Source organism: Vulpes lagopus, chromosome 2, assembly GCF_018345385.1.
Source record: "Vulpes lagopus strain Blue_001 chromosome 2, ASM1834538v1, whole genome shotgun sequence".
Lineage (NCBI taxonomy): Eukaryota > Metazoa > Chordata > Mammalia > Carnivora > Canidae > Vulpes > Vulpes lagopus.
Window position 1 is genome coordinate 118308414 of NC_054825.1, and position 24347 is coordinate 118332760.

The window sequence follows — 24347 nt, forward strand, 5'->3', positions numbered from 1 at the left end:
TAATAGATTTTTCAGCAAGTGTGGGAACACTGTTCTCTGAGATCTTGCATGGCGACCACAGCTTGCATGGGACTTGCAAGTCAGTTTTGCAGGATATAAAATCCTTGACTCCCGCTTGTTTTCCATGACTATTTTAAATACGTATTTTACTTCTTCCAGCATTAATGTCAGCTGCACAGTCTGATGAAAGTCTACATTTCTTTTCCTTATAAATCCCTTGTTACTTTTGCCTAGATGCACAAAAGTTTTTAAATGCAGTATATGACTAGATAAAATCTTAGTGTTGGTTTTTCTAGGTAGATATTCTTATTTATGAAATATGCTTTTTAAATTCAACATTTCATTTTTTTCTAGGAAAGTGTTTTTAAATTATAGTTTCATTTTTTCCCTTTTCTTGCTTTGATTTCCTATCTAGAGACCCCTGTGATCTATATGTTAGACCTTTCTCTATCTTCCCTATATATCACTTTATCTTAAATCTGCTCCCTTCTTTTATTTTTTATTTCTAATATTTTTCTCTTTTTTAAACTTCTATTTCTTTTATTCACTTGCTTATATTCAATCACTTTTTAAAAATTGCTTTTACACTGTATTAGGTTAGCCTTTATTTCTGAAACTATTTATTTAATTTTTAATTCTTTCCTGGGCTTTGCCATATCACTCCTGGGTGTTTCTAATTCAAATCAGAATGTTGTTCTTTCAAGTCTTATAGTAGTGGCTTCAAATCTTTTAGTTTGTTTTGAAGTAGAAAGCTATAGTTTTGGTATATTTTATGGGCATGTCTCAATCTGGGTGCTTTCATTTTCTGTAGACATTATTCTGCCCCCTTTCCTCTTTTTTTCACATATTACTTTTAAATGGAATTTCACCCTGATCATGGTGGTAGGTTGAATAGTGTCTCCCCCAAATTTATGTCCATATGGAACCCTTGGGTACGACCTTCTTTAAAAATGGAGTCTCTGCAGATGTAATTAGTTTGTAATTAGTGAAAGACTTCAAGATGAAATCATCCTGGATTTAGGGACTGGAATCTCATAAGAGAAGATGATAAAGAAGGAAACACAAAAAGAAGAAAGCAGTGTGAAGATGGAGACATATTGGAGTGATGTGTCTACAAGCTGAGAAACATGAAGGTCTGCTAGCAACTTCCAAAAGCTAGGAGAAAGGCAAAGAATTATTTCTCCCCCAAAGCCTCCAAAAAATGAACCAATCCTATTGACATTTTGGTTTTAGAATTCTGGTGTCCCAAACTGTGAGAGAATAAATTTCTTTTTAAATCACCAAGTTTCTGGTGATTTGTTAGAGGAGTCCTGGGAAGAAAGTAGAATGCTTTCCTGTTGGCCTTTTTTAATGTGAAATTCCTTTTCCAGAAATTTTAGAAGTAACCATGGTTAAGAGTGGCTTTTCTAACAGCACAGAACTCCTGTTTCTGTTAGGTGTATGTGCATGTATATGTAAGTGTTCGCAGATAAAGCAGTTTAATTTCTGAGATTACGTGACTTTTATTTTGATCTTTCCTTTTATATTTTGTTCAATTTTAATTGAGCCTTGGCTACTCGATTTTGAGAGTTCATGGAGCTGGCCTGCTACAGCCTTGTCAGGCCTCACTGTGAATCTCTTATACTCACTTGGTTTTTCAAAAGATACATTTCTTTATTTGAGAGAGAGAGAAAGAGCAGGTGGCACTTGAGTGGGGGGAAGGGGCAGAGCGAGAGAATCTTTAGGCAGACTCCTGAATGATCTCAAAGCATGAAACCTGAGGTGGGGCTGGATCTCATGACCCATGAGATTGTGACCTGAGCTGAAACCAAGAGTTGGATGCTTAACTGACTGAGCCATTCAGATGTCTCCACTCATTTGCTTTTGGATTGTTCAAAATTTCCAGTTTTAACTATTTGTCTCTAATGGGCATGCAACATTTTCCAATGAATACCTATTGGCTATTTTGGCCATTTTCTTTCTCTCTCCCAGATGCCAGCAGCATGCAGGTCTTGTGGCTATTGGCTTTTTGTCCTCTTGTTCTTGAGTTTGTGGGAACACCTTGTCACATAGTTTTATATCAAATGTTTTCTGTGGGTTTTTGGTTTTGCTATATAATTGCTCTGTCTGTGAGAGGGGATCCAGGAACATTAAAAAACTATATCATCAACTGTCACCATCAACTTCTAAGAATCTCTTATAATTTAACTGTAAAAAATTTCAGATTGCATCATATTTTCCATATAACTAAGATATATCTCTATGTATCATTTAATTATTAAGTAATAACACCTCCTGCCTGAATATTTCCTAAATTGAAGTCAGTGTGTTTGATTTTTTTTAAAGTCATTGAGTTGAGAATAGATGATAACTTTAAATATTAAAACCAAAAAATACTTAAAAATTTCATTTTTACAATCTTTTATAAAAAGATTTTAAAAACTCATACAATCTCATACCATCTTTTACTTGTACTTTTTCTTTCTTTCCTCCTTCCCTTATTTTTTAAAAATATTTTTTTTTCTTTTTACACATGCAGATTGTTTGAAAAGTCATAGTTTCATAAAGCTATTTAAATATTACTATCTACTTCTCTCTTTCCTCCTCATTTTTCTCCACTCTGGAAAATAAATTTTTATTTTTATTTTTTTAAAGATTTTATTTATGTATTCATGAGAGACACAACACACACAGAGGCAGAGACACAGGCAGAAGGAGAAGCAGGCTCCATGCAGAGAGCCTGACGTGGGACTCCATCCTGGGTCTCCAGGATCACACCTTGGGCTGAAGGAGGCACTAAACCGCTGAGCCACCGGGCTGCCCTGGAAAAGAAGTTTTTAATTTGTTTATCTGATTCTTTGCCGGTTGGCTTCCAGGTCTCTAAATTAAATTCTTAATTTGCTTCTTCCTGATTATGTCAGTTTTAGGCATTACTCTTAACTTTTATCAAGGTAAAGATTGAACTCTCTTTTACCACCTGATGGTTTTCCTTATGCCAACACTCATGTGTGCACTCGTCCTGTTCCTTCACCCTATTTAATTATATGATACTTTCATTTCAATGAAAATTTGTTAGATCATTGTTTATGCTATTATGACAGTTTAAGTGCTGCCTACAACTTCCTTTCAAGAGTTAATAATTGTCTTATTATTTGTTTGTTTACTTGGTTTTCCATGTCTTTACCATTAATCAATACTAAGAGTCTCTGTGAGTTGTCTAAGGTGTTCAGATTCCTAAGATCATTCATCACTCTCATCTCTAAGACCTCTGACCTGGAGCCTCTGGGCTTCTCCAGTTGGCATTAGTTGCCTTAAATCTCAGTCCATTTGGGCTGCTATAACTAAATACCACAGATTGGGTGGCTTATAAACCGCAGACATTTATTGCTTATGGTTCTGGAAATCCAAGAGCAGGATGCCAGCATGGTTGGGTTCAAGTAAAAATCTTCTTCCAGGTTGCAGATTTTTATGTTGTAAATATTCAAAGTGTTCTCTCTCTACACTTGGCCATTTGGACCTTCAGCTCTCCTTCCCCCTAAAATAGGGGTTCTAATCAAAGGTAATTTTACCCCCTTGGAGACATTTGGCAATGTCTAGAGACATTTTTAGTTGTCATAACTGGGATTGCTAGTAGCATCTATTGGGTAGAAACAGGAATGCTGCTAAATATTCCAAAATGCACAAGACAATACCCCACAACAAAGATTTATATGGCCAAAAATGTCAATAATGCTGAGGTTGAGAAACACTGCTCTAAACCATGCATTCTCACCAAGGTTGATATTGCCCCCAAGGAAGCAAAAATATGTTGTGAGGGCATATTTTAGTTATAACAATGGCTCATGGCCCTCCAAAGGGTAACAGCACAAAAGCAGATATGCAATATATCTGTGGAATTAGAATTTCATGGCAGGGACAATTTTGGGGAAAAGGGGACTTACAAGTTTGCTTAGGAGATAGTGAAAAAAGTATTGAGAAACACTGCTCCAAACTGGAGAAGAAGGTTTGTTATTACTGGTCAAGTCTGATGGAAATGCATTTACAATTCAGATTTAGGAGGACAGGAGGAAGGGCAGAAAAATAATGAAGATTGAGGACTAGTGAGAGTTTTTCCATAATTGTGAAAAAAAAAAAAAAGCTGTACTAATGGAACCACGGGGAGTAAATACTTCTTTCATAGTATCTGGGAATAGGAAGAATGATCCCTAATCTTTCAACAATATGATCTTGCCCGTGATTTCTTTCACTGACTCCAGTCCAGTCTCCTCTCTGAGAAATCCAGGTCGACTTGGAATAAATCTTCTCTAGCAGTTATTAGCCATGTGGTCTTGGACATGTCACTTGCTATCTCTGAGTTTAAGTTTATTCATTTGTGAGAAAAGGGATAAAAATTCTATCTTCTAGGGTTGTTGAGAGGACCAGAGATAGATACACAACGCCTAAGAAGATGAGAGCTATAAGGGTGCTATTTTAAAATAACATTTTAAGTAAAATATTCTTTATGTGAATTACATATAGACATAGTAAATTCACCAGGGCCAACTCGCGAATGTACCCCGGTCACCTTTGGTCAACTCAGATTGCACAATATTCTCTTGCTAGCTAGTGGAGAATTCACTATGACCACTGGGAGAGTTATGTACTTTGGTGAGCTGTGTGTGCCTGAAAACTTCTATGTGGCAGCAATGTGAGCAGTGGGGAGTGGCCTACATCAATCTGTAATTGAAGGGAATGGGTATATTTGTTGATGCAGCTGATGCAATATGGCAGCCTCATGGTTCCATGTGAATTTGGTCTGTCTCCAGGTGTGTTTCTAACTCACTGCCACAACAAAATCTGCCTTTTTTTTTTTTTTTTCCATGCTGAAGAAGCTCCAATTGAAGGTCCCCTGTGTTAATCTCAGTTTCACTAGAAGGACAGATAGCAGAAATCAAATAGTCACAATGTATACTGTGCAACTATTTTCAACGCTATCTAAGTCCTTGAAGCAGTGGTGCAGATGGACCTGACCTTGATAACTTGGGCACAGTTTGATCTGAGCAAAACCCAAGGATATTTGGCTTCATGTCTCTTAAGAAGTTGTCACAAAACCCACTACATTCCATATTTCTGTGTTAAAAGCCTAACACAGTTGCTAGTTAATTAGTGAGACTTCAGGCATTGGGATGGCAAAAATCATGCACAATAGAAGCTTTATGAGACTAATTTGTTAAATGATTTGGTCTGTTTAGAAGTCATGAGATGAGCCAGGGTATCTTAAACAAATTGTAGAAGATACTGTGATAATCTTTTTAGAGGGAATATTCTTCTAAAACACCTCAGTCGGCGTTCAGGTAGTCAGATTTTAGTGTTTGTATAGCAGATAAAAGAGAAAGTAATCGGGGCAGGATTCTTGTTCAAAGAATTACATTTTCTGTGTGTTCAGTCTTGTCAGTTTCATTTCAAGGTGTAAGATAATGTCTGTTATATGTGCTGTAGATTCATCTGTAGTGATGGGGCCCCTTCTGTGCTAGGGAGGGAAAAAAAGGCAGGAAGAAAAAAAAAGGCTGTATAACAAAGAAATACCTTGTGTTTTCATGACCACCACTGCTGCCACATTGTGCACTTGCCACTCTGAAATTACCTGCCAAACAGAAGGGTGTTCATTGCAGAGAGAACAGGAAACTTCATCCAAGGCTATGCTTTCAACTACTACGTCTTCCTTGCTTTCAGTGAAAAGTAATACTGAGCACATTGTCTGTCTTTTCCATTAAGATAAATCAAGTATTCATTCATTTAACAAATATTTATTTAGTGCTACCACCTGGGAGGCACTCTTCTAGGCACTGGTGACGCAACCTGAAAACAGGGCAAACCTGGCCCTCATGGAAACTACATTTTGGCAAGAGCAGACTAATGATAGCAATAAATAAAAATAAAAATAAAATAAAATAAAATAAATAAGATAAGGAGCAGTTAGAAAAAAAGGAGGAAGAATGCAATGTTGGGAGAGGGTGTTGTAATTTTGGATAAAGTGACAAGGGGAGCTTTCCCTGAGAAAATGAGGTTTGAGTGAAGATGTGAATGAAGGAGTAAAAGAGCTAGCATATGTCTGTGGAAAAGGAATCCCAAGAAGAGGTCACAACAGGCGCAAAGGTCCTCAGATGGGGATGTGGTTGGCAATTTTGAGAAAAAGGAAGAAGGCGGTATGGCTCTAGTGTAGGGAGCAGAAGGCAGAGTAACAGTTAATGAGGTCAGAGAGATAAGAAAAGACGGATCATTGAAGACCCTCGGACCATAGAAAAGACTTTGGCTTTTATTATGCATTTGAAAATACTAAATTTTTCCATTTCTTTTTGGCCTGTTCTCTGATAGCAGTACTATTCATGTACCCTTAAAAAGGATTGGATTGTTATAGTAGGAATGCAACGAGAGGACAACAGGATGCATGTACTTAGTATTTATCTATCCCGGTACCTGATTTATTTTTGGAGGTAGGAGATGTTCCAAGCTGGCAATAAAGCAGGAATGCAAAGAGAAAGAAAGTTAATATTGAGGTTTTTTTTTTTTTTTTTTTCACTTGCAGAGAGACTCTTGGGTATCAAACGGAAAGCCCCTGAGGGTTATAGAGCACTGATTATGCTCTTAATAGGCCTACAAAGAGAAAGACACTGCGGACCCTCTGTTCCTGCCCTACCTCAGGAGGGGCTGGGTGACTCCAGAAGGAGGAAGGTGGCGGGGCGGAAGGTGGCGGGGCGTGACCTTATAGATTGTCCCTGTGGGGAAAGGGAGGTGAGCAGGGTAAGTGGAGCTGGGCCCTATGCCTGTGGAGAGTGGAAGTTTCAATAGAGGCAGTGCGTAGAGAGGCTGAGTAACTTGTGGCCATTGGCAGGACATGTGCAAGCCAGTGTCTGTGGGAACGTACAACTCGTTTTCCAGCCAAGCTGCCTACTGCCTGAAGTGGGGGCTGGGGGGATCACCAAGTAGAAGGACAGGCATGTATGCTCTGAAATTTTGCTGAGCAACAGCTTCCTCCACATAACCATGAGTATATCCCCGCAAGGACCTATAAAATACTACTCTTCGCACTCTGCAAACAAAGAGATGGGGGCAAGTTGGCGCATTGGATGTCTGGAAAGAAAGGCTTCAGGCCTAATGTTAAAAAGAAGCTGGACATCAGGGGGAACAGCCTGGTTATACTTCATTAAGGTAGAGCCCTTGGCTACCTGATTGCCAGATGTTTATTCTATTTTAAAGGTAATTATGAATGTAAAAAAGGAATTAAAAAAAAATCTTATGAATTATGAAAATATTAAAATTTTCCTTTTGACCCTTTCTCTAATAAGCAGAGTTATTCATGTAGGATTGAAAAGAGGATTGTCAGAGTAGGAAATGCAAAGAGAAATAAATATTGCTTTTGAAGAGTAACAAATTAGCAATTTATTTCTTTGTTTATTTAAATATTTATTTATTGTTTTAGAGACAGAGCATGCATGAGCTGAAGAAGGAGCAGAAGGAGAGAAGCTTTTAAACAGAACCCCCGCCACTCCTCTAACCTTCCCACCCCAGAGCGAGGAGCCCCTACCTGGGGTTTGATCCCACAACCCACAATCTGACCTTCTATCTGAGATGATGACCTGAACCAAAACCAAGAGTCGGATGCTCCACTGACTGAGCCAGCCAGGCACCCCAGCAACTTAATCAGTGACTTGCAGTATGGATAACTTATCTTTTGAAAATATATTTGGGTAGACATTTATTTAAATATGTACATAGAACAGACATGGTAACTTCCAGAGACTTCTTTAGGAAAGTTCTGTTTCAAATATAGACTCCCAGGTAAAGCAGTTTTGAGTTTTATTTTGTGCAAGTATAGCTGATTTACACAACAAATTCATTTATTAGCTTATTTATTAACTATGTATATTACTATGTACTAGTGTTGTTAACAATGAGTGGAGAAAAAGCCTTTGTCCTTATAAAACTTACGTTTCAATGAGTTAGTAGTGTCGAAATAAATTTTCAAGCCCCAAATGGAGCAGCTCCTGTGCAGGGTGCTGTATCAGCAAATCAAAACTCAGATAGGTTTTGTGTCTCTGTGAATGCTCAGTGGACGCCAGTCGTTAAACACCAAGCTAGCCAATCCTTGAGAACCAAGTCAACTCTACACTTTTTCCCTTGTGCCTTCTCATTCCCAACCAAATTGACTGTGTGGCTCTAGCCAATCAGACAATTTCTCTTGTTCTCTTCTTTGTTTTCTCTTCTTTATCTTATGGAAGCTTTCTGTCTTCTGCCCCATTTTGCAGTTCTCCAAAAGAAGTCTGTTTCATGAAGTGTTTAATAAAATTTTTTTGTATCACCTAAATTGTTGTCTTCATCTTTTTTTTAAACAATAGATAAAGACCTAAGTAAAATATAGTTTGAGCCCTGTCCTAGAAATACTTAACAAATAATAAATCTAGATTACATAAACTATACTATTTACATGAAGATAATCTAATTAGCTTCTGCAAATTACAGCCCACGGACAATCTGACCTTCTACTTGTTTTAGTAAATACAGTTTTATTGGAACACAGCCACACCCATTTGTTTACATATTGTCTACTACTGTTTTTGAGCTATAAACTATGGAGTTTGGTTGTAATAGGTCCTTTCGGGCCACTAAGCCTAAAATATTTACTGTCTGGGTTTTTACAAAAAATTCCGTGGGACGTTGGGGACCTCAATCGATCTCCTTGTGACTCAGTTTACCCATTGGCAAAACAACTATGCTAAGTCTTATATCCTGGACATACAATGCAGATGGAATGGAGTAAGAGTGGCAAGGACCCTGGCAGCAGGCCTGGGCACAGAAGGTCCTCCGTAAATGCTGGCTACTCTCACCATTATTCTCAATGCCGGTGCCTCATCTCATATGGCACCCCACATGCCCCATCAGCTGGGTTAGAGCTTCCCAACAACACTCCAGATTCCCAGGCTGCTTCAGCAGCAGCTCTTTGTCTACCTCAAAGATTCTTCACTGGAAGGTCCTAAACCACTTCATCAGAAAGCAGAATAAAGATTAAAAACTAAAGCTCTGATTAGCACAGGATGGCTGACTTCAGAAGAGGCAATAAAGGTACGCTGAGCCATGGGGAAAAAAATAATAATTTTTAGTATTTTATTTATTAATCCAAATATAATTTGAGGCAACGAAGTTTGAAAATTTTTGAGTTGCACAAGCAGCACACTTTCCAAAGGGTTTAGGGCAATGTAGGAGATGGAATCATATTTATGTGTGAGATAGTGGTTTTATCACTCTTATAACCAAAGCATCAAAAGCTCAAGAGGCATATAAATATATTCGATGACATGTATATTCACAGCTTTGCGTTTCTCGACATTACTAAATAAAAGCCGCAGCAAAACAGTCATTGTGCCAATCATATTAAAAAGTGCATAGTTTTTCTTATTCTTAAATTATATATGGTTCTTTTATTTTCATTGGATTGTTATGAGAAATCTCAGTTTGAGCAATTTTTGAAAACATTTTTAAGAGCAGTAGCAAGACATACAGTATTTAAGAACTCTAGATCTCAGCCTGTTGTTATTGTGCTTCCCTATCTAGTAGATTGCTACTGGTTTCCCAGAAGCTTACGTGGCTTCACTGAAGTGCATCCCATAGGTTCTGTGATTGCTTCCTGAAGATGTTGGTTGGACTCTCATCATTTACACTTTCTTTTTATTTTTCACCCTCTTATAGTGTACATACCTCTGTTGCCTTATATTTGAAGAGAGTAAGAAGGGCTCCTAGGATTTCTATATCCTTCTGCCCTTTCACTCAGTTTTTATTCACATATGAAATGTTCCTTTGATATTTCTTGAACTTCTGACCCCTCTTTCACTCTGGTTCTATTGTCATTCTTCTGTGTTCCTCTTTCTTCATTTCATTATGATATATTTGCTCACAATCACAGCATATCCTCTCAATTCCCATGTAGTAGTTACAGCACCCATCATTTTGGTGATACCACACAAATGCTCCGAGTATATGATTAGGGAATAGAGGGTGGGGAAGGAGATCTTCTAAGATTACAAAGCCTTATTATGTAATCTGCCTGACTCTGCAACCCTTCAATCCACACAATTGAGGCCATTTAATTCCTGTGAATTCAACTCGACCTCTCAGACTTTTCCTTAAGTAGTAAGAATTTAGGAGAACTTGGCCAATGATATATATCAAGTTAGCCTAGCTCCTTGTTCTCCGATTTTGTACAAGATATTAAGTAGATAATCATTCCTATGAACAAATTCCTTCTAAGAGCTTCACTTAGTGAACTCTGTGCACACTGTTGTGTCTCAGTTCCCTTAATATTGTGTAACTTGGTCAATCAGGTTTTGTTCACTTACTCGATTCAATACCTGAGACCACCTCCTTCACCTCTCTGATCTGATCTTTCCTTTAGGGAGAAGCAACTTGATGAAATCGAGAAGGGTTCTTAAAAATAACAAAAATGTACCCCGTTGGAATAAATCACGTTACTCATGAGATGGCTTTAGAATTGGGCTTGCTGAAATAAGCCAGACATTACCTCTTCACATCTAGGTATCAGGGTGGAGAAAGTAATGAACTTACATTCTTCACATTTCTTTCTGAGCTTCTGTGCACTGCTATAGACATTAAAACAAAACAAAACGAAAAACCCCAGGATGACTAATCCTCATTAAATTCATAATTAACAATTTCTTTTAAAAAATGAATGTATTTACTTATTCAGAGGGGGAGGGGCAGAAGGAGAGGAAGAAAGAGAATCTGAGGTAGATTCTGTGCTGAGTGCTGAGCCCCTATGGATATGACCCTGAGATCATGACCTAGGCCAAAATCAAGAACCCAATGCTTAACCCACTGAGCCACTCAGGCACCCTCATAGTTAATCACTTCTGCTTGGCCATGAACACTGAAAGGCAATATTGTCTATTTCCTGAACAAGTTTGTCCTTTTGTTCTTCATTATAGTGATTTCAAATCTAATTAATCCCTTCAAACATTGACCTTCAACTATTTCTCTCCACTTTTCACCTCATTTTCTGCAGAGGATCATGATAGAGAAAATAGAAGCTATCAGATAAACACTGTCTCAATGTTCCAGCATCATCAGAAAGGGAGACAGGACATAAAGACTCCTAACTCTGGGAAACGAACTAGGAGTGGTGGAAAGGGAGGAGGGCGGGGGGTGGGGGTGAATGGGTGATGGGCACTGAGGGGGGCACTTGACGGGATGAGCACTGGGTGTTATTCTGTATGTTGGCAAATTGAACACCAATAAAAAATAAATTTATTATTAAAAATAAATAAAACCTCAAAAAAAAAAAGTTCCAGCATCACATCTATATACTGCTAGGCTCCTCCCACCTTCCTTTCTCCCTTTCCTCCAGTCATAATGGAAAAGATCTGCCTCTTCCTCTCTGAGGATCTCTCCTATCCCTGCATATGACCTGAAAATTCTTTTCTTTTCTGTTCAGTCTCCCACTTCTCCCACTTTCTTGCTCTTTCTCACTTACTGGATGCAAATACATGATGTTAAAGAAGGAAGGAAGGAAGGAAGGAAGGAAGGAAGGAAGGAAGGAAGAAAGAAAGAAAGAAAGAAAGAAAGAAAGAAAGAAAGAAAGAAAGAAAGGAAAGGAAGAAGGCAAGAATAACAAATAAACAGTTCTTCTCCTTGGATCTCACATCTCTTTTTGGCAACTGACCTCGCTTTTGCTTTTTACTGCCCAAATGCTTGAACAAGTTACCCATGTCTTTTGTCTTTGCTTCTTAACCTCCTGCTGGTCTCTTAAAGCCCCACAATCTGCTTCTTATCACTGCTTCTCTATGACTGCCCCAGAAACTGTATTCATCAACATCATAAACAATATCCACATCCTTAGATTGGCCCTTGACTCGTTTGATTCCTTAAAAGAATTCAACACATTTGATCACTCCTTCTTTCTGAAAAACTCTTTTACTGGTTTCTAAGAAAATGCATTCTTGTGGTCTTTCTCTTAGTTCTCAAGCCACTTTTCTTCAGCCTTTTTAAATTTTAATTTATTTATTTGAGAGAGAGAGAGAGAGAGCAGCAGAGGGAGAGGGAGAAGCAGGCTCCTTGCTGAGAAGGGTGCTCTATTCAGGGCTAGATCTGTGGACTCCAGGGTCAAGATCTAAACTGAAAGCAGACACTTAACCAGCTGAGCCACCCAGGTGTCCCTTTTCTTCAGTCTTCTTTGTTGGCTTTCTTCTCTTATGCAACCACAGAAAAGCTGGTTTCCCTAAGAACTATGGCTTGGCTTCCTTCATTCCATAGTCTACCCATTGTTCCTAAGTAATCCTCATGCCTTGTCATAGGTTCTGTCATTATTTATATTTTGAAGACTACCTCTGAAAATCTGCAGTTTAAATCTCTCTTCTGCTCACGTAGCTCTTTTTTTTTTAATAAAGATTTTATTTATTTATTCATGAGAAACACAGAGAGAGGCAGAGACATAGGCAGAGGGAGAAGGCTCCCTGTGGGAGCCTGATTCGGGAGTGAATCCCTGGACCTCAGATCATGACCTGAGCCAAAGGCTGATGCTCAACCATTGAGCCATGCAGATGCCCCCACTCATGTAATTTTTTTGAGACATAATATTTATGTTAAATCAGAGACGTATTCAGCCAAATGCAAAACTGGTGGTAATTAAAAAAAATAAAATATAAGATTTTAAAACATGAAACTTCAAAGAAATTTCATGATGGCATGGGCCAGTCTCTGCTAAATTTTTATAATCCTGGGGATATGCTTTTCACTCTTCTATCTGAGATACTGAACTTCAGGTGTTAAATCTAAAGAATTGTAGGCATGTAGCATGTAAGTGTGTGGCATACGTGTTAAGGAAGATTTGTTTATGAAGATTCTACAGGAAAAATTTTTGACACAAAAGCCAACAAACAATAAACAGACCACACCACATTAAAGAAAATGTGAAATTTCCTCAAAGTTTAATATACCAGGGCTAGTAGTAAACAATCCAGTTTACTTCTGAATTCTGGGCTTTCAAATATCAAGACATAACAGTTTTAATACAGAAAGATCAAGTTTTTTAGAGTAGCAGCTAGTGCGTAGATAGATGCTTCATTGCCTTACTTATTGAATTGCTTGTAATGGGAATATGGGAGTAATCTGTCCCACATGGAGCTAGAAATCTCTCTTGGTAAGTCCAGATTTAAGACAATAGGCTTTGAATGTTATTGTATTAACAAACAAGTAAAACCAATAGAGCATCACAAAATTAGCACGAGTAATTCTGCTTAAGGAATCTCCATAAGGATTTAAAAATCCCCTTAGAGAAGCTATAAGGCATGCTTCTATGTTTTCTGTCATGGGTAACCACTACAAAGGCTGCATGTGTTTCTTAATTTTTACCAAAAGGAACAGATGGAGACCTAAATTTTGAGGGCTTTGTTTTTTAAGGAGTCCTTACTAGACAAATGATTTGGATACACATATAATAAAAGTAATCATTTTTCTTCCATATACAATTAGCTTACTGTGAATTTAGCTGCTCTTTCAACTCTAGGACAGAAGGCTTTACAGTCCACTCAATTTTTTTTTTCCACTCAATTTTTTTAAGGAAAAAGTCTGTGAGAATTTGGTAGAGTCCAGAGAACACTTCTGTATGAGTGATTCTGGAAAACTTCTCCTTTGATAAGTCCTTGGCTTCTGTAAAAGAAAGGGGCAATGTACAAATCTCCAAATGCTTTCTTCCTTAAATAGGCTGGGATATTATTGTAATAAACAAGGGTCAGGACTGAGACTTGCCAAATGTAGGGAAAGAGAACACATCTCCTGCTTCTAGCTTTGTAAAACAAAGTTTACATTGTATACTGGGCATAAATTTATTCAGTAAGGATATATCAATATTGGACAACTCCAGCCACGCTCTGCATTTTTTGGTAGTTTCTCTTTTTAAAAATTTTTATTTATAGAATAAAAAAGATAGAAGAGAAAATGTAAAATGAATACGATCCTTAGATCCTAGATTCCTCCAATGAAACAGAGCGAAAGTGTTGGGAAAATCTTTCTGCTCATTGTTGGCTAACACAAGTTAGTGATTTACTTGAAGTAAGCCTTGTGTTCTTATTTTGTTGTGTCTAGACAGCCAAATTCTTTACTGCAATTCAAAGAATGTGCAGCCCGTGTTGATGACACAGTAAAGGAGGAAAAACAAATGTAATAAATTTCTAAATTACGCTTTCTAAACTCATTGAAAAAAAACTGAAGCCAAGAATAATTTTTGTAAATAGTGTACTCCTTCAGCAATATGTCTGGAGTATTTTAAAGTACAAAAAAATGATTATGGGCTGCAATCTGAAAGCCATGGAGGATTTTATTTTACATAATTTTGAAATGAATGTGTGCATAGAAAGCATTTCTATGATTGACTAATGACATTAAAACAGTAATATTTCAGCACTGGCAATGGGTTCTGATGGTCGATTTGAGTTTTGTGGATTAAACCAAAGGTTCTTGGTAAGAAACATCAGTGTATTATAAATAGCAAGATGAAAATAGAAAACTATTAGCTCAGCAGGAGCTGTATATTTGGGAGAGAAGATCTGAAGTTGCATAAATACAACAGATGACATTAAAAATCTAGCTTGCTTAAGAAAACTATTATTAAAAAAAATGTTATTTGAAAAATTTTAACACTATAGATGAGAATTTTTCTGCAGGGATCCAGTAGGTATATGATTTGTCACCTATGTCAAATAGAACAAAGCAATTTGAGTGAGCTGCAGTGTGAAGACTTTAGTTTGAATTCTGAGAAAGCAACCCATTATGTTTATCCTTTATGTTGACAGATCTATTTCTAAGAAGTCAGGCTCTTTACATACTAGTCTACATGAAGAAATCTATGACTTCTGCCTCAAGTCATTGTTCATAGAGGGAGTCACTAAAGGGAGTTCACCCTTCCTTAACCTTCTGCTTTAATTATGGAGAGAAAAGATAAGGACTTTTTTATTCTTTTGTATACTTTCTACAGTATACAAGGCTTCCTTGTACACTGTTATATACAAGTTAAGGTTTCCTGAGATCACAGTGGAGAACAAGTGAGGCCAGAGATGGGTAGTAGAGGCAACTACTAAAAAAATGGTAGTTGTAGTGAATAGCAATCCTTTCCAAATACCAGAATGTCTCCCACTACATGCCAGCCTTTCAGTAATCCTCATAGGAAACCTCTAAGGAGCGTTGAAAATTATTTATACCAGATGCTTCGTTGAACGTTTTTTTATACTAACTTGAGCCCCAAAGGCTAAGAATTGTGCTTCTATTGAAAATGGCTGCCCTCTTCCCCAGAGGGAGCAGCTTGGGAACTTGTAGAACTAGGTACAAGTATAGGGACAAATGCAAGATTAGTGATTATAGTCATGTAGTTTAAAAATATAAACTGACGTGTACTGATTGTAGCTTTAACGAACAGGTATTCAGTAAAACATTGGCCTGTCTCATTTAAAAAATACTAGTAAAATGCCAGGATGCCATAGACATTTTTTATGACTTTTTCTTATGAAAATTTCAAACCCATAAAATAGCATAGTGTAAGGAATCCCCATGTACTCATCACCCATCTTCAACCATTATGTCAGACACTTTACCATTTTCTCAGTAGATATTTTGATCTGTAGCTCTGAAATACAGATGAAAAAAAAAACCCACCATTATCATACTGGAAACTTTAAAAACAATTTAAGTAGAAATATTTGAAGTGTCTTTACTTGAGACACTTCTTTTGGCAGGGAGAAATAATATCTATAATTTAGAGAAAAACATGATCCTGAAATAACCCAATTCTCTCAGCTCTTTCCCTAGGCTCAGTGTCATTGCAAGAGAGAAACAAATCCCTGTCACTCCAGTAGGACAGTCATTTTGTTTTCTGCCTTGTTAAGGGCTCCAGGTATATGACTGAGGTTACTGAAGAGTCAAAAATGAGAGTTTGTGGGCATCCCGGTGGCTCAGCGGTTTAGCACTGCCTTCGGCCCAGGGCCTGATCCTGGAGACCCAGGATTGCGTCCCATGTCAGGCTCCCTGCATGGAGCCTACTTCTCCCTCTGCTTGTGTCTCTGCCTCTCTCTCTGCATCTTTCTGTGTCTCTCATGGATAAATACATGAAATTTTTTTTTTTTTAAAGGAGTTTGTGTATGATTTTGCTTTTCTGAGATCAAGCATATTGAACATTCACACCTGTGTTGGAGGAGTGAATGGTGACTCACAGCACTGGGAACTGACATCAGAAGGTCTGTGGACAATAAGGGGAAGTCACCGTTGGCAACAAACTCAAACAAAGCCATAATCCTTCCAAATCAGACTTCTGAATCAAATGATCATTTTAGGAAAATAGGACAGAATAGGAATACATTTATATAGTCAGAGATGTTGTAGGTCTATTTGGTCAGTGAACAATGATGAGATACCCTGAAAGGAAACCTTTGAGGCTGTCCTGTGCAGTCAGGGAGATTATTTCTCCCAATGGGAAGACACCATCATCTGACACAGTGCCACTCACTTCGGGGTACAATGGAGATTTTAATTATTAAATTTAGCTCTCAGCTTGGCCTGGCTATGGCACTGGGATGTTTGATCAAACACTGGTCTAGATGCTGTGAAGGCTTTTTTTTTTTTTTTCCCCCAAATGTGATTAACATTTAAATCAGTAAATCTTGAATAAAGTTGATTATCCTCCATAGTGTGGACAGGTCTCATCCAACCAGTTGAAGTCCTCATTAGAAAGACTGGGATATCCTGAGAAAGAAAGCATTCTGCCCCTAAATTGCCTTCAGAGGCATTTCAGGTGGCAGGCAATTCAAAGACAGAGGTGACTGCAGCATCACGTCTTCCCTGGGTCCCCAGCCTGCCAGCTTACCCTACCAATTTTGCACTTGCCAGCCTCTGTGATTGTGTGAGCCAATTTCTTAAAATCTCTATCTCCATCTCCCTATCATCTGTATCTATCCATATATATTCATAATCTTGTTTCCCTGGAGACCTCTGGATAGGGATAAAATAACTCTTTTGTAATGTAGAGAAACAGCTGTACCATGACCCTGAACTTAAGTACTAATAGCCTACTGTTGACTGGAAGCCTTACCGGTAACATAAATAGTTGATGAACACATATTTTGTATGTTATATGTATCATAGACTGTATTCTTATAGCAAAATAGGCTAGAGAAAAGAAAATAGTATTAAAATAATAATGAAGAGAAAATACATTTAAAGTTACTCTATGGTATTTATAGAAAAAAAAATCCACATATATGTGGACCCTAGCAGTTGAAAACCATGATGTTCAAAGGTCAGTTGTATTTAGACAATGTTATGTTATCTCAACTGCACTCTCAGCAAATCTGGAATCATAGATCTTAGACTCGGAAAGAACTTAGGTCTAATTCAGTCAAAATTTCCACCTATACATTGTTAAAAATGATAATAATAAAGGTCAAATGATTCGCACATACTAGGTATAATCTTTTCAATATTCCAAGTTAATATTATTCAATTTTATATGAGTAGATGCGGCTCAGAGAGGCAAATAACTTCTCCAGGATGACCTTAGTGGAAGTCACTGAAGCAACATTTGGATTTAATACTTTTTGACTCCAAAGTCCATTTTTTTTTCCCTATCAGGTTAGATGGCTTTTCTTTGACCCAGTTCCTAAATTTTTGGACATTTGTGGTGATGTAGAGGCCTTATATGACAACTGTATATAATTTTTAACATCTTTGTTAGAAAGGTCTTCCATAATGAGTCAGATTTTATCATGTTTTGCCCTTTATAGCTACATTCTCACATGTCAGTTCTTCAAACACTTGAAGAAGCCATGTTTTTGGTATTGTTGACTTATTTTCTTTGAATTAAATCATGCCCTGTATAAAATAGCAATGTGTATATACAGAGGGATTTAATGAATCATAATATATATAATTATCTTTGAAAAGTCAGAATGCAAGTTACAATGATTATAAACATAAAATTTATATTAAAACATTCTCCATAAAGTGATTTATTTGGCTGTTTTAGTTCAAAGTCATTGAGAATCTGATGATTACTCTCCTTCAGTTTATGGTCCATCAAATCAAAATCAGTTGGCCAGATATATGTAATAGGAGATGAAATTTCATTTGTGTATAATTTCCATTTGGCCCATTTTGGTTGAGACACATTTTCTTCTATATTTGAGAGCACTGAAGAGCTCATTGTTTCAATTATCTTCTTTGCTTTTGATTGAAGAATTGTTGGAGAATGTTGTAAGAAGTCTCCACATTTCTGTTTCTTTCTTTCTTTTTATTTAGAGGCCAAGTTTATACTAACTATGGATGCTTGACTCCATAAAGAGTATGCTTCTTAGATGACGAATGTGTGAAGGCCTTTTGTTTCTTTTTGACAGAATAATTCCTATGTTCAGAAAAAGGGGACTTTAAATAAGTTCTGGGAATAGCATTCTTCTTATTTTCACATTTCACCCAGTCCTGACAGAGAGCCTCAGGAGTATGGTTAATACAGTTTCTACTTTTCCACCATTTTGGAAATATATCACTTTTACTCCATTTCATTATTCTTCCTCTTTTGGGAGTTGGAAATCTTAAGGGTCCATCACTGGTGAAATACGAGCAAGGTGTTTCACTGCCATTTGGTTTAGCTATAAAGGTGTAAAATGAATCTCTAGCTCAGGTTTTGGAAATTGTGTGGTTTGATTATTTTCTGTTGACACTTCTCAAGAGTCAAGGACTACAGAGCCACCCTCTACTTCATTTTTTAGAATTTCAGTACTTCTACTAGAAACCTCAAACAAGGTTCAGTTTCAACTCTGACAGGCTTCATTGAATTCATATGTCAAGACTTGATATCTACAGTTTGCTCTTCTGTTTCAGAAGCCTCCAGGGTGATCTTTTTTAATTGCTCAATGTCATTATTTTTCTGTATGTCACTGGAGATCATACTTCACCTGTATCTCTAAAGCTGCAACAGGTTGATCCCATTCTACTCACCATTTTTAAAGGTTACTATCTCTGCCAGTTGTGCTCTAAGTATTTCTACTTCATTTTGTTGCTTTAAACAATGCTATCTTCAGCATATTTTTTCATCTCTTTGTTTTGTAGATTTTCAGCTTCTTTTTGCTTCAGGAAGCTAGTGATTTAATCCAATCCAAAATCCAAATTATTTTCCTTTTGTTTTTTAATGTTTTGTCATAGAAACAATTTTCAGTTTCCCTCCCTCTGATTGTTTTTACTCATGCTCTTTGGCTAGCTATCCATTGGTAAGTTCCAGCAACTATTTCAAAAGTTTGATTCTAGTATTATCTGCCCAGACAATAATGGAATGCCCTTCCTTCTTGTTGTAGTAACTATGGTCTCTAAATGCAGTCTAAGATTTACTAGCTTTCTAATGTAGTCTCATGCCTCCTTTTACAGATCCTTTTATAAGAGTCTCTCATCTTTGTACCTGTGTGGGTAATATTTGTAGTCTTTGCATTTACTTACATTATAATTTATATTATTAGTATCAACCTAATGTTAAAGTCTGTCAAGGTATTTAATACTGTATATTTTTTCTTTTTCAATGCACAATTTCAGTAAGTACAATTTTGGCTAATTTGTTGAATATAAAATAGTAGAGCAACATGATGATAGAAAAGTTTAGTGAAAGTGATAGAAAAGAAATGAAGTTTTAGGAATCATTTGCCCTGAAGCCCTAGTTAAAATCATTAGGAGTGACATTACTATGAGAAAGAAAAAAAAGGGAGGGGGGAGAGAAAAGAAAAGAAAAAAGAGATTTTCAAGGGTTGATCTTTGGAAAATAATTGCATTTAAACATCGGAAAAGCCCATTTTAGGTAGGGAAGAGAAAGAGCAAATTCTTTAAGGGTAGGAATCAGGCCTGCTCTGAAACATGATGAGGGCTCGCTGAATAGTTTTAGAAATGGAATTAGTACAAGAGGCAAAGAAGGAGGGGTTAGAGAAGAAGGAAAAGAGAAAAGAAATAGTAAAGCATTCTAAAAGAGTGCTGCCCACACTGTCAAAATTACAGACAGATCAAAGAGAATTGAAGGGAGAAGAGACTACTAGATTTGGCAGTCATAAAAATGGTCACGAGTGATACCAGAGGTGGCAGTTCTGGCCAAATGTTTGGGTAGAAGTCAGATTGTGAGGTGTGACCAGTGGCTTGGTGATCAGAATGCAGACATTGAGTACAGATTACTTTTTCCAGTAGCACTTTCACAGGACTAGAGGGGTGGCGGTTCTTTTGAACAGGTGGAACCAAGTGTTTTTGTAGTTAGAGAAGATTCACTGGCAGAGGACAGATAATCCTGGGAAGAGAGGGAATAATTAGAAACACATGATCTTGGGTAAAGCAGCCAGGGTTTTATGAGGAACTGAGCTGAGTTTATGCAGTTTGTTAAGAAGGATGCACATATTTTCCACAAATGGAGTCAGCAGGGAAAGCAAATAGGCTGGGTTATGAATCTGTGTAACACTGAGGTAGAGATCAAGTTAGTATCAGATAATGACAAAAGTGGTTAAACTCAGTTCAGGAGGACTTCTGTAGCTCAATAATAAAGCAGCAAAGATGACAGTGTAGTTACAGTTGTCTTAAAATATTTTGAAATTGCACCAGGGAATATATTAATTTGCTGGGGCTGCCATGACAAAACACCATGGACTGGAGGACTTAATCAACAGATGTTTATCTTCTCACAGCCTGGAGGCCAGAAGTCCTATATTAAGGTGTTGCTAGGTTTGGTTTCTTCTGAGGTCTTGCTCCTTGCATTATAGGTGGTTGTCTTCTCCATTGTCATATGATTTTTTTTCCTCTATGCTCGTCTGCATCCTAATCCACTCTTCTAATGAAGACACCAGTCATTTTGCATTAGTGCCACCCCCCCCCCATTACCTCTTTTTACCTTAATTATCTCTTTAAAGGCCCCAACTCCAAGAAAAGTGATATTCAGAGGTACTAGGGGTTATGACTTCAACATATGAATTTTGGGACAGGGAAGAGGAGTATTGTGATACAATTCAGCCTATAACAGGAAGAATGTAGTCAACAACAGACAAATAAAGGAATTCTACTTATTTTCTTATAGTTGAATATGTTGTAACAAATAGAACCTCTCAGAATTTAGTGTGGTAAGCAAAATGATGGCCCACAAAGGTGCCTACATCATAATACCTGGAAATGGAAATACTTCACTTTATATGACAAAAAGGATTTTCAGACGTGATTTAGTTAGGGACTCTGAGATGGCAGGAACATCCTAGATAATCTGAATGGGCCTAATCTAATGACATTGGCCCTTAAAAGTGGAGAACTTTTCCCCACTGAGTTTAGGGTTAGAGGGACATGTGATTCTGGAAGAAAGGTCAGAGATACAACACCGTTGGTTTTGGAGACAAATAAAGAAAGCCAGGAGCCAAGGAATGCACTTTTAGAAGCTGGAAGAGGCAAAGAAATAGATTCTCTCCTAGAACCTTGAGAAGGAACCCAGCCTTGTCAGCATCCTGATTTTAGCCCAGTGAGACCCGCATCACACTTCTGACCCACAGGACTGTAACCTAATACATCTGTTTTAAGTCACTAAGTTTATGGTACTTTGTTGCAACCGAAAAAGTAGGTGAAGGTCTAGAAGACCAATTCAGTAGGTCTGGGATGGGGCCTAAGAATTTGATTACCGACCAGTTCCCAGGGGATGTCAGCGTGTCTGGACTGGGGAGCACACTGTGAGTAGTAAGGCTTCAGAGATCAAGCCTCATCAGATCTCCTCATCTCATAGAGAAAGGAATTGACATTTAAGAAGAATTTATGGTTATTGGCTGGTCTTTCTTCAACTCCAGGCTACTACATTGTAATAGTGCCTAAGAAATAATAAGTTAATAAATTAATTAATTGATTTTAAAAAGGAGCCCATCAAAAAAAAAAAAAAAAAAAAAAAGGAGCCCATCAGAGAAGTCAGGCATGAAGAGGTGCCAGAGTTTGGAAAATTTGGCTCCAGAGCCTCTGTGTGTTTACGGTGCCCATGAAGTGTCCTGTCTGACACTTAGCTGATATAAATTGCTCATCACCCACCCCTTTGAAAACTAACAGCTGTTTGCTACGTACAACAGGTTTATAGCCTCTTGGTCCCAGGAGTTTCTAACTTCCTAGGTGTCAGCAAGTTTAAAAGAAAAATTTCAGGGCAAACGGGCATTTTGTTGTGACTATTTAGCAGGAGGCAGCTCAAAAGCTGTAGATCATCTGTAAACTCAGAACTGTAAACACGGAGGGAGTGTTTCCAGTGACCCGAAGGGCATGTTCTGTGTTTATCTTGTTGCCCGAGGCACCCTGTAATTATGTGAGAGCAGAATGTCCACTGATCTTCTGGCAAAAGAGTTTGAGGAAAACTATCAGGCTTTAATAAAGAGGATAAAGAGCTGGCATGTTGGACCGACATCCAAGGTGAAAATCAGAAAGGAAAAGATTCTAAGAATGTGACAGGGACTTGTCAGGAGAGGCTGGTGAGCAGAACATTACCAAGAAGAGTGGGGAGAAACTGCAACCAAAGCTCTGTGGAAACCTCCCACTTGATGGAACAGAAAGAAGAGTCACAGGCACTGGAACAAGGGTTCCCAAACAACCTCATACATGGGGTGATGGAGGGAACATGAATACCACACAGGTAGCCTGCTAAAATGCAAACTCCTCAGAATCTATCCCAGAGGTTCTTTTTAACTTTTTATTATGGAAAATTCCAAACATTCGACAGTAGAGACTGTAGTATATCTCACCTGCACATCCTCAGACTCAGTTAAGATCACCACACAGCCAATCTTCCTTCGTCTGTTCCACTTGCTCAATGCCTACGTTCTCATCTTCCCTTCTCCACTGGATGATACGGATGCCAATTCCAGTCATCAGGAAACAGCATTTCAGGTCGAGAGAAGAGTAAGGACAAAACCCCAGGGCAGAGGGTGCCTGGAATGTTTGAGCAATACTACAGAGGTCTATGTAGGTAGAACGGAGGGAATGGGGGCAGTTGGTAGGGGATGGAATCAGAAACATAATAGGGCAAATAGAGAGTTCAGATAGGCCGAGTAGGTCCTTGCAGCTTATTGCAACAGCCTTGGCTTTTACTCTCGAAACTTTAGAGCAGAAGAGACTAGCAATTGTGGAAAGCTAAAATTGAAAAGGCGAAGGGATGAAACAGTATTACTGGAGCCCATCGAAGAGTAACTGCCTGATAGGAGCTATAGTCATAGGGAATCAAGAATGCAGTTATGGCCAAGAACTTTGCTCCAAATCTGTGAGAGAATAGGAGAATTATTACTCTGATCCTCGTGATAATAGGAATGAATATCCCTGATGAATAGAGTAACCTCCATCTCTGCCTCTTGGTTCAGTGACAGGAAAAGTGTTAGTTGGGAGAGCGCTATCTCAGCTTCCAATGACATGGAACATGACTACCTTCCTCATTGGAAGCATTTATCCCTTGGTAACTAGGGCCTTCAAATCACCCAGTCCAAGGTGGTGGGGACAGATACCAAAAATTCCTTAGGTGGGTTATTAAGTGTAATAGTGAGAGGGGTCCCTCCCACTCCCACTTATTGGCTCTTGACCCCTATATAATCTGGTGATGGAGGGAATGGCATTACTTGGTTCCGATTTCACCAATGCAATGAGGCACTCATTTTTTTCTTGGTTCCTATTCTACAGGATCCTGGGCAGAAATTTTAGGGGGTGGAGCAAAAAATGGTCCTTGGTTTGGTTCCCATGACTTGTTAGGTTTATCACTCCCCCTGTGGTTAAGTATGCATGTGGTAGTTTTCCTGGGAAAAGGAGAATATAAAATTTCAGGGCAATCTGGCATCTGCGTGAGGCTACTTACTGAAAAGCACCACTTTTCTTGTATAGATTGGTAAACGGTTCAGCTTTTTGTTAAAAGGCTCTGAAATGAGTCAAAACCTGGCATTAATTGAATTAACCTAAAGGCCATGCTATATTTCAGGCCAGAGGTTCTCCATCAGAGGGATTTTGTTCTCTAGGGGATATTAAGCAATGTGTAGAGACATTTTTAGTAGTCACAGCTAGGGGAGAGGGGGAAGACAGAGCTACAGATAATCCAGTGGCTACAGGCCAGGGGTCCTGCTAAGCATTTTACAATGCATGGGACATTCCCCGCAAAAGAATTATCTGCTCAAAATGTCAATAGTACTGATGAGAAATCCTGCCCTAGGCTGAAGAATTCACTCACCATTTATTTGATTTCTTAAACTTTGCCTAGTCATGCTGTCCAGTATAATTTATCCGAGACTAGGCAATGAACCTCTATGATAGAATAAAATTTATATAAGTAAGACAAT

At 38.0% G+C, this 24347-nt stretch overlaps 1 long non-coding RNA gene across 1 annotated transcript; it reads right to left on the minus strand.

The window, feature by feature from the left end:
- Positions 1-2752: 2752 nt before the first annotated feature.
- LOC121485539 lies at positions 2753-23041 on the minus strand. The gene is made up of 3 exons (XR_005986308.1): positions 22776-23041; positions 5545-5602; positions 2753-2801 (listed from the first exon to the last, which is right to left on the minus strand). It is a non-coding gene; the product is annotated as an uncharacterized LOC121485539 (long non-coding RNA).
- Positions 23042-24347: the final 1306 nt, after the last annotated feature.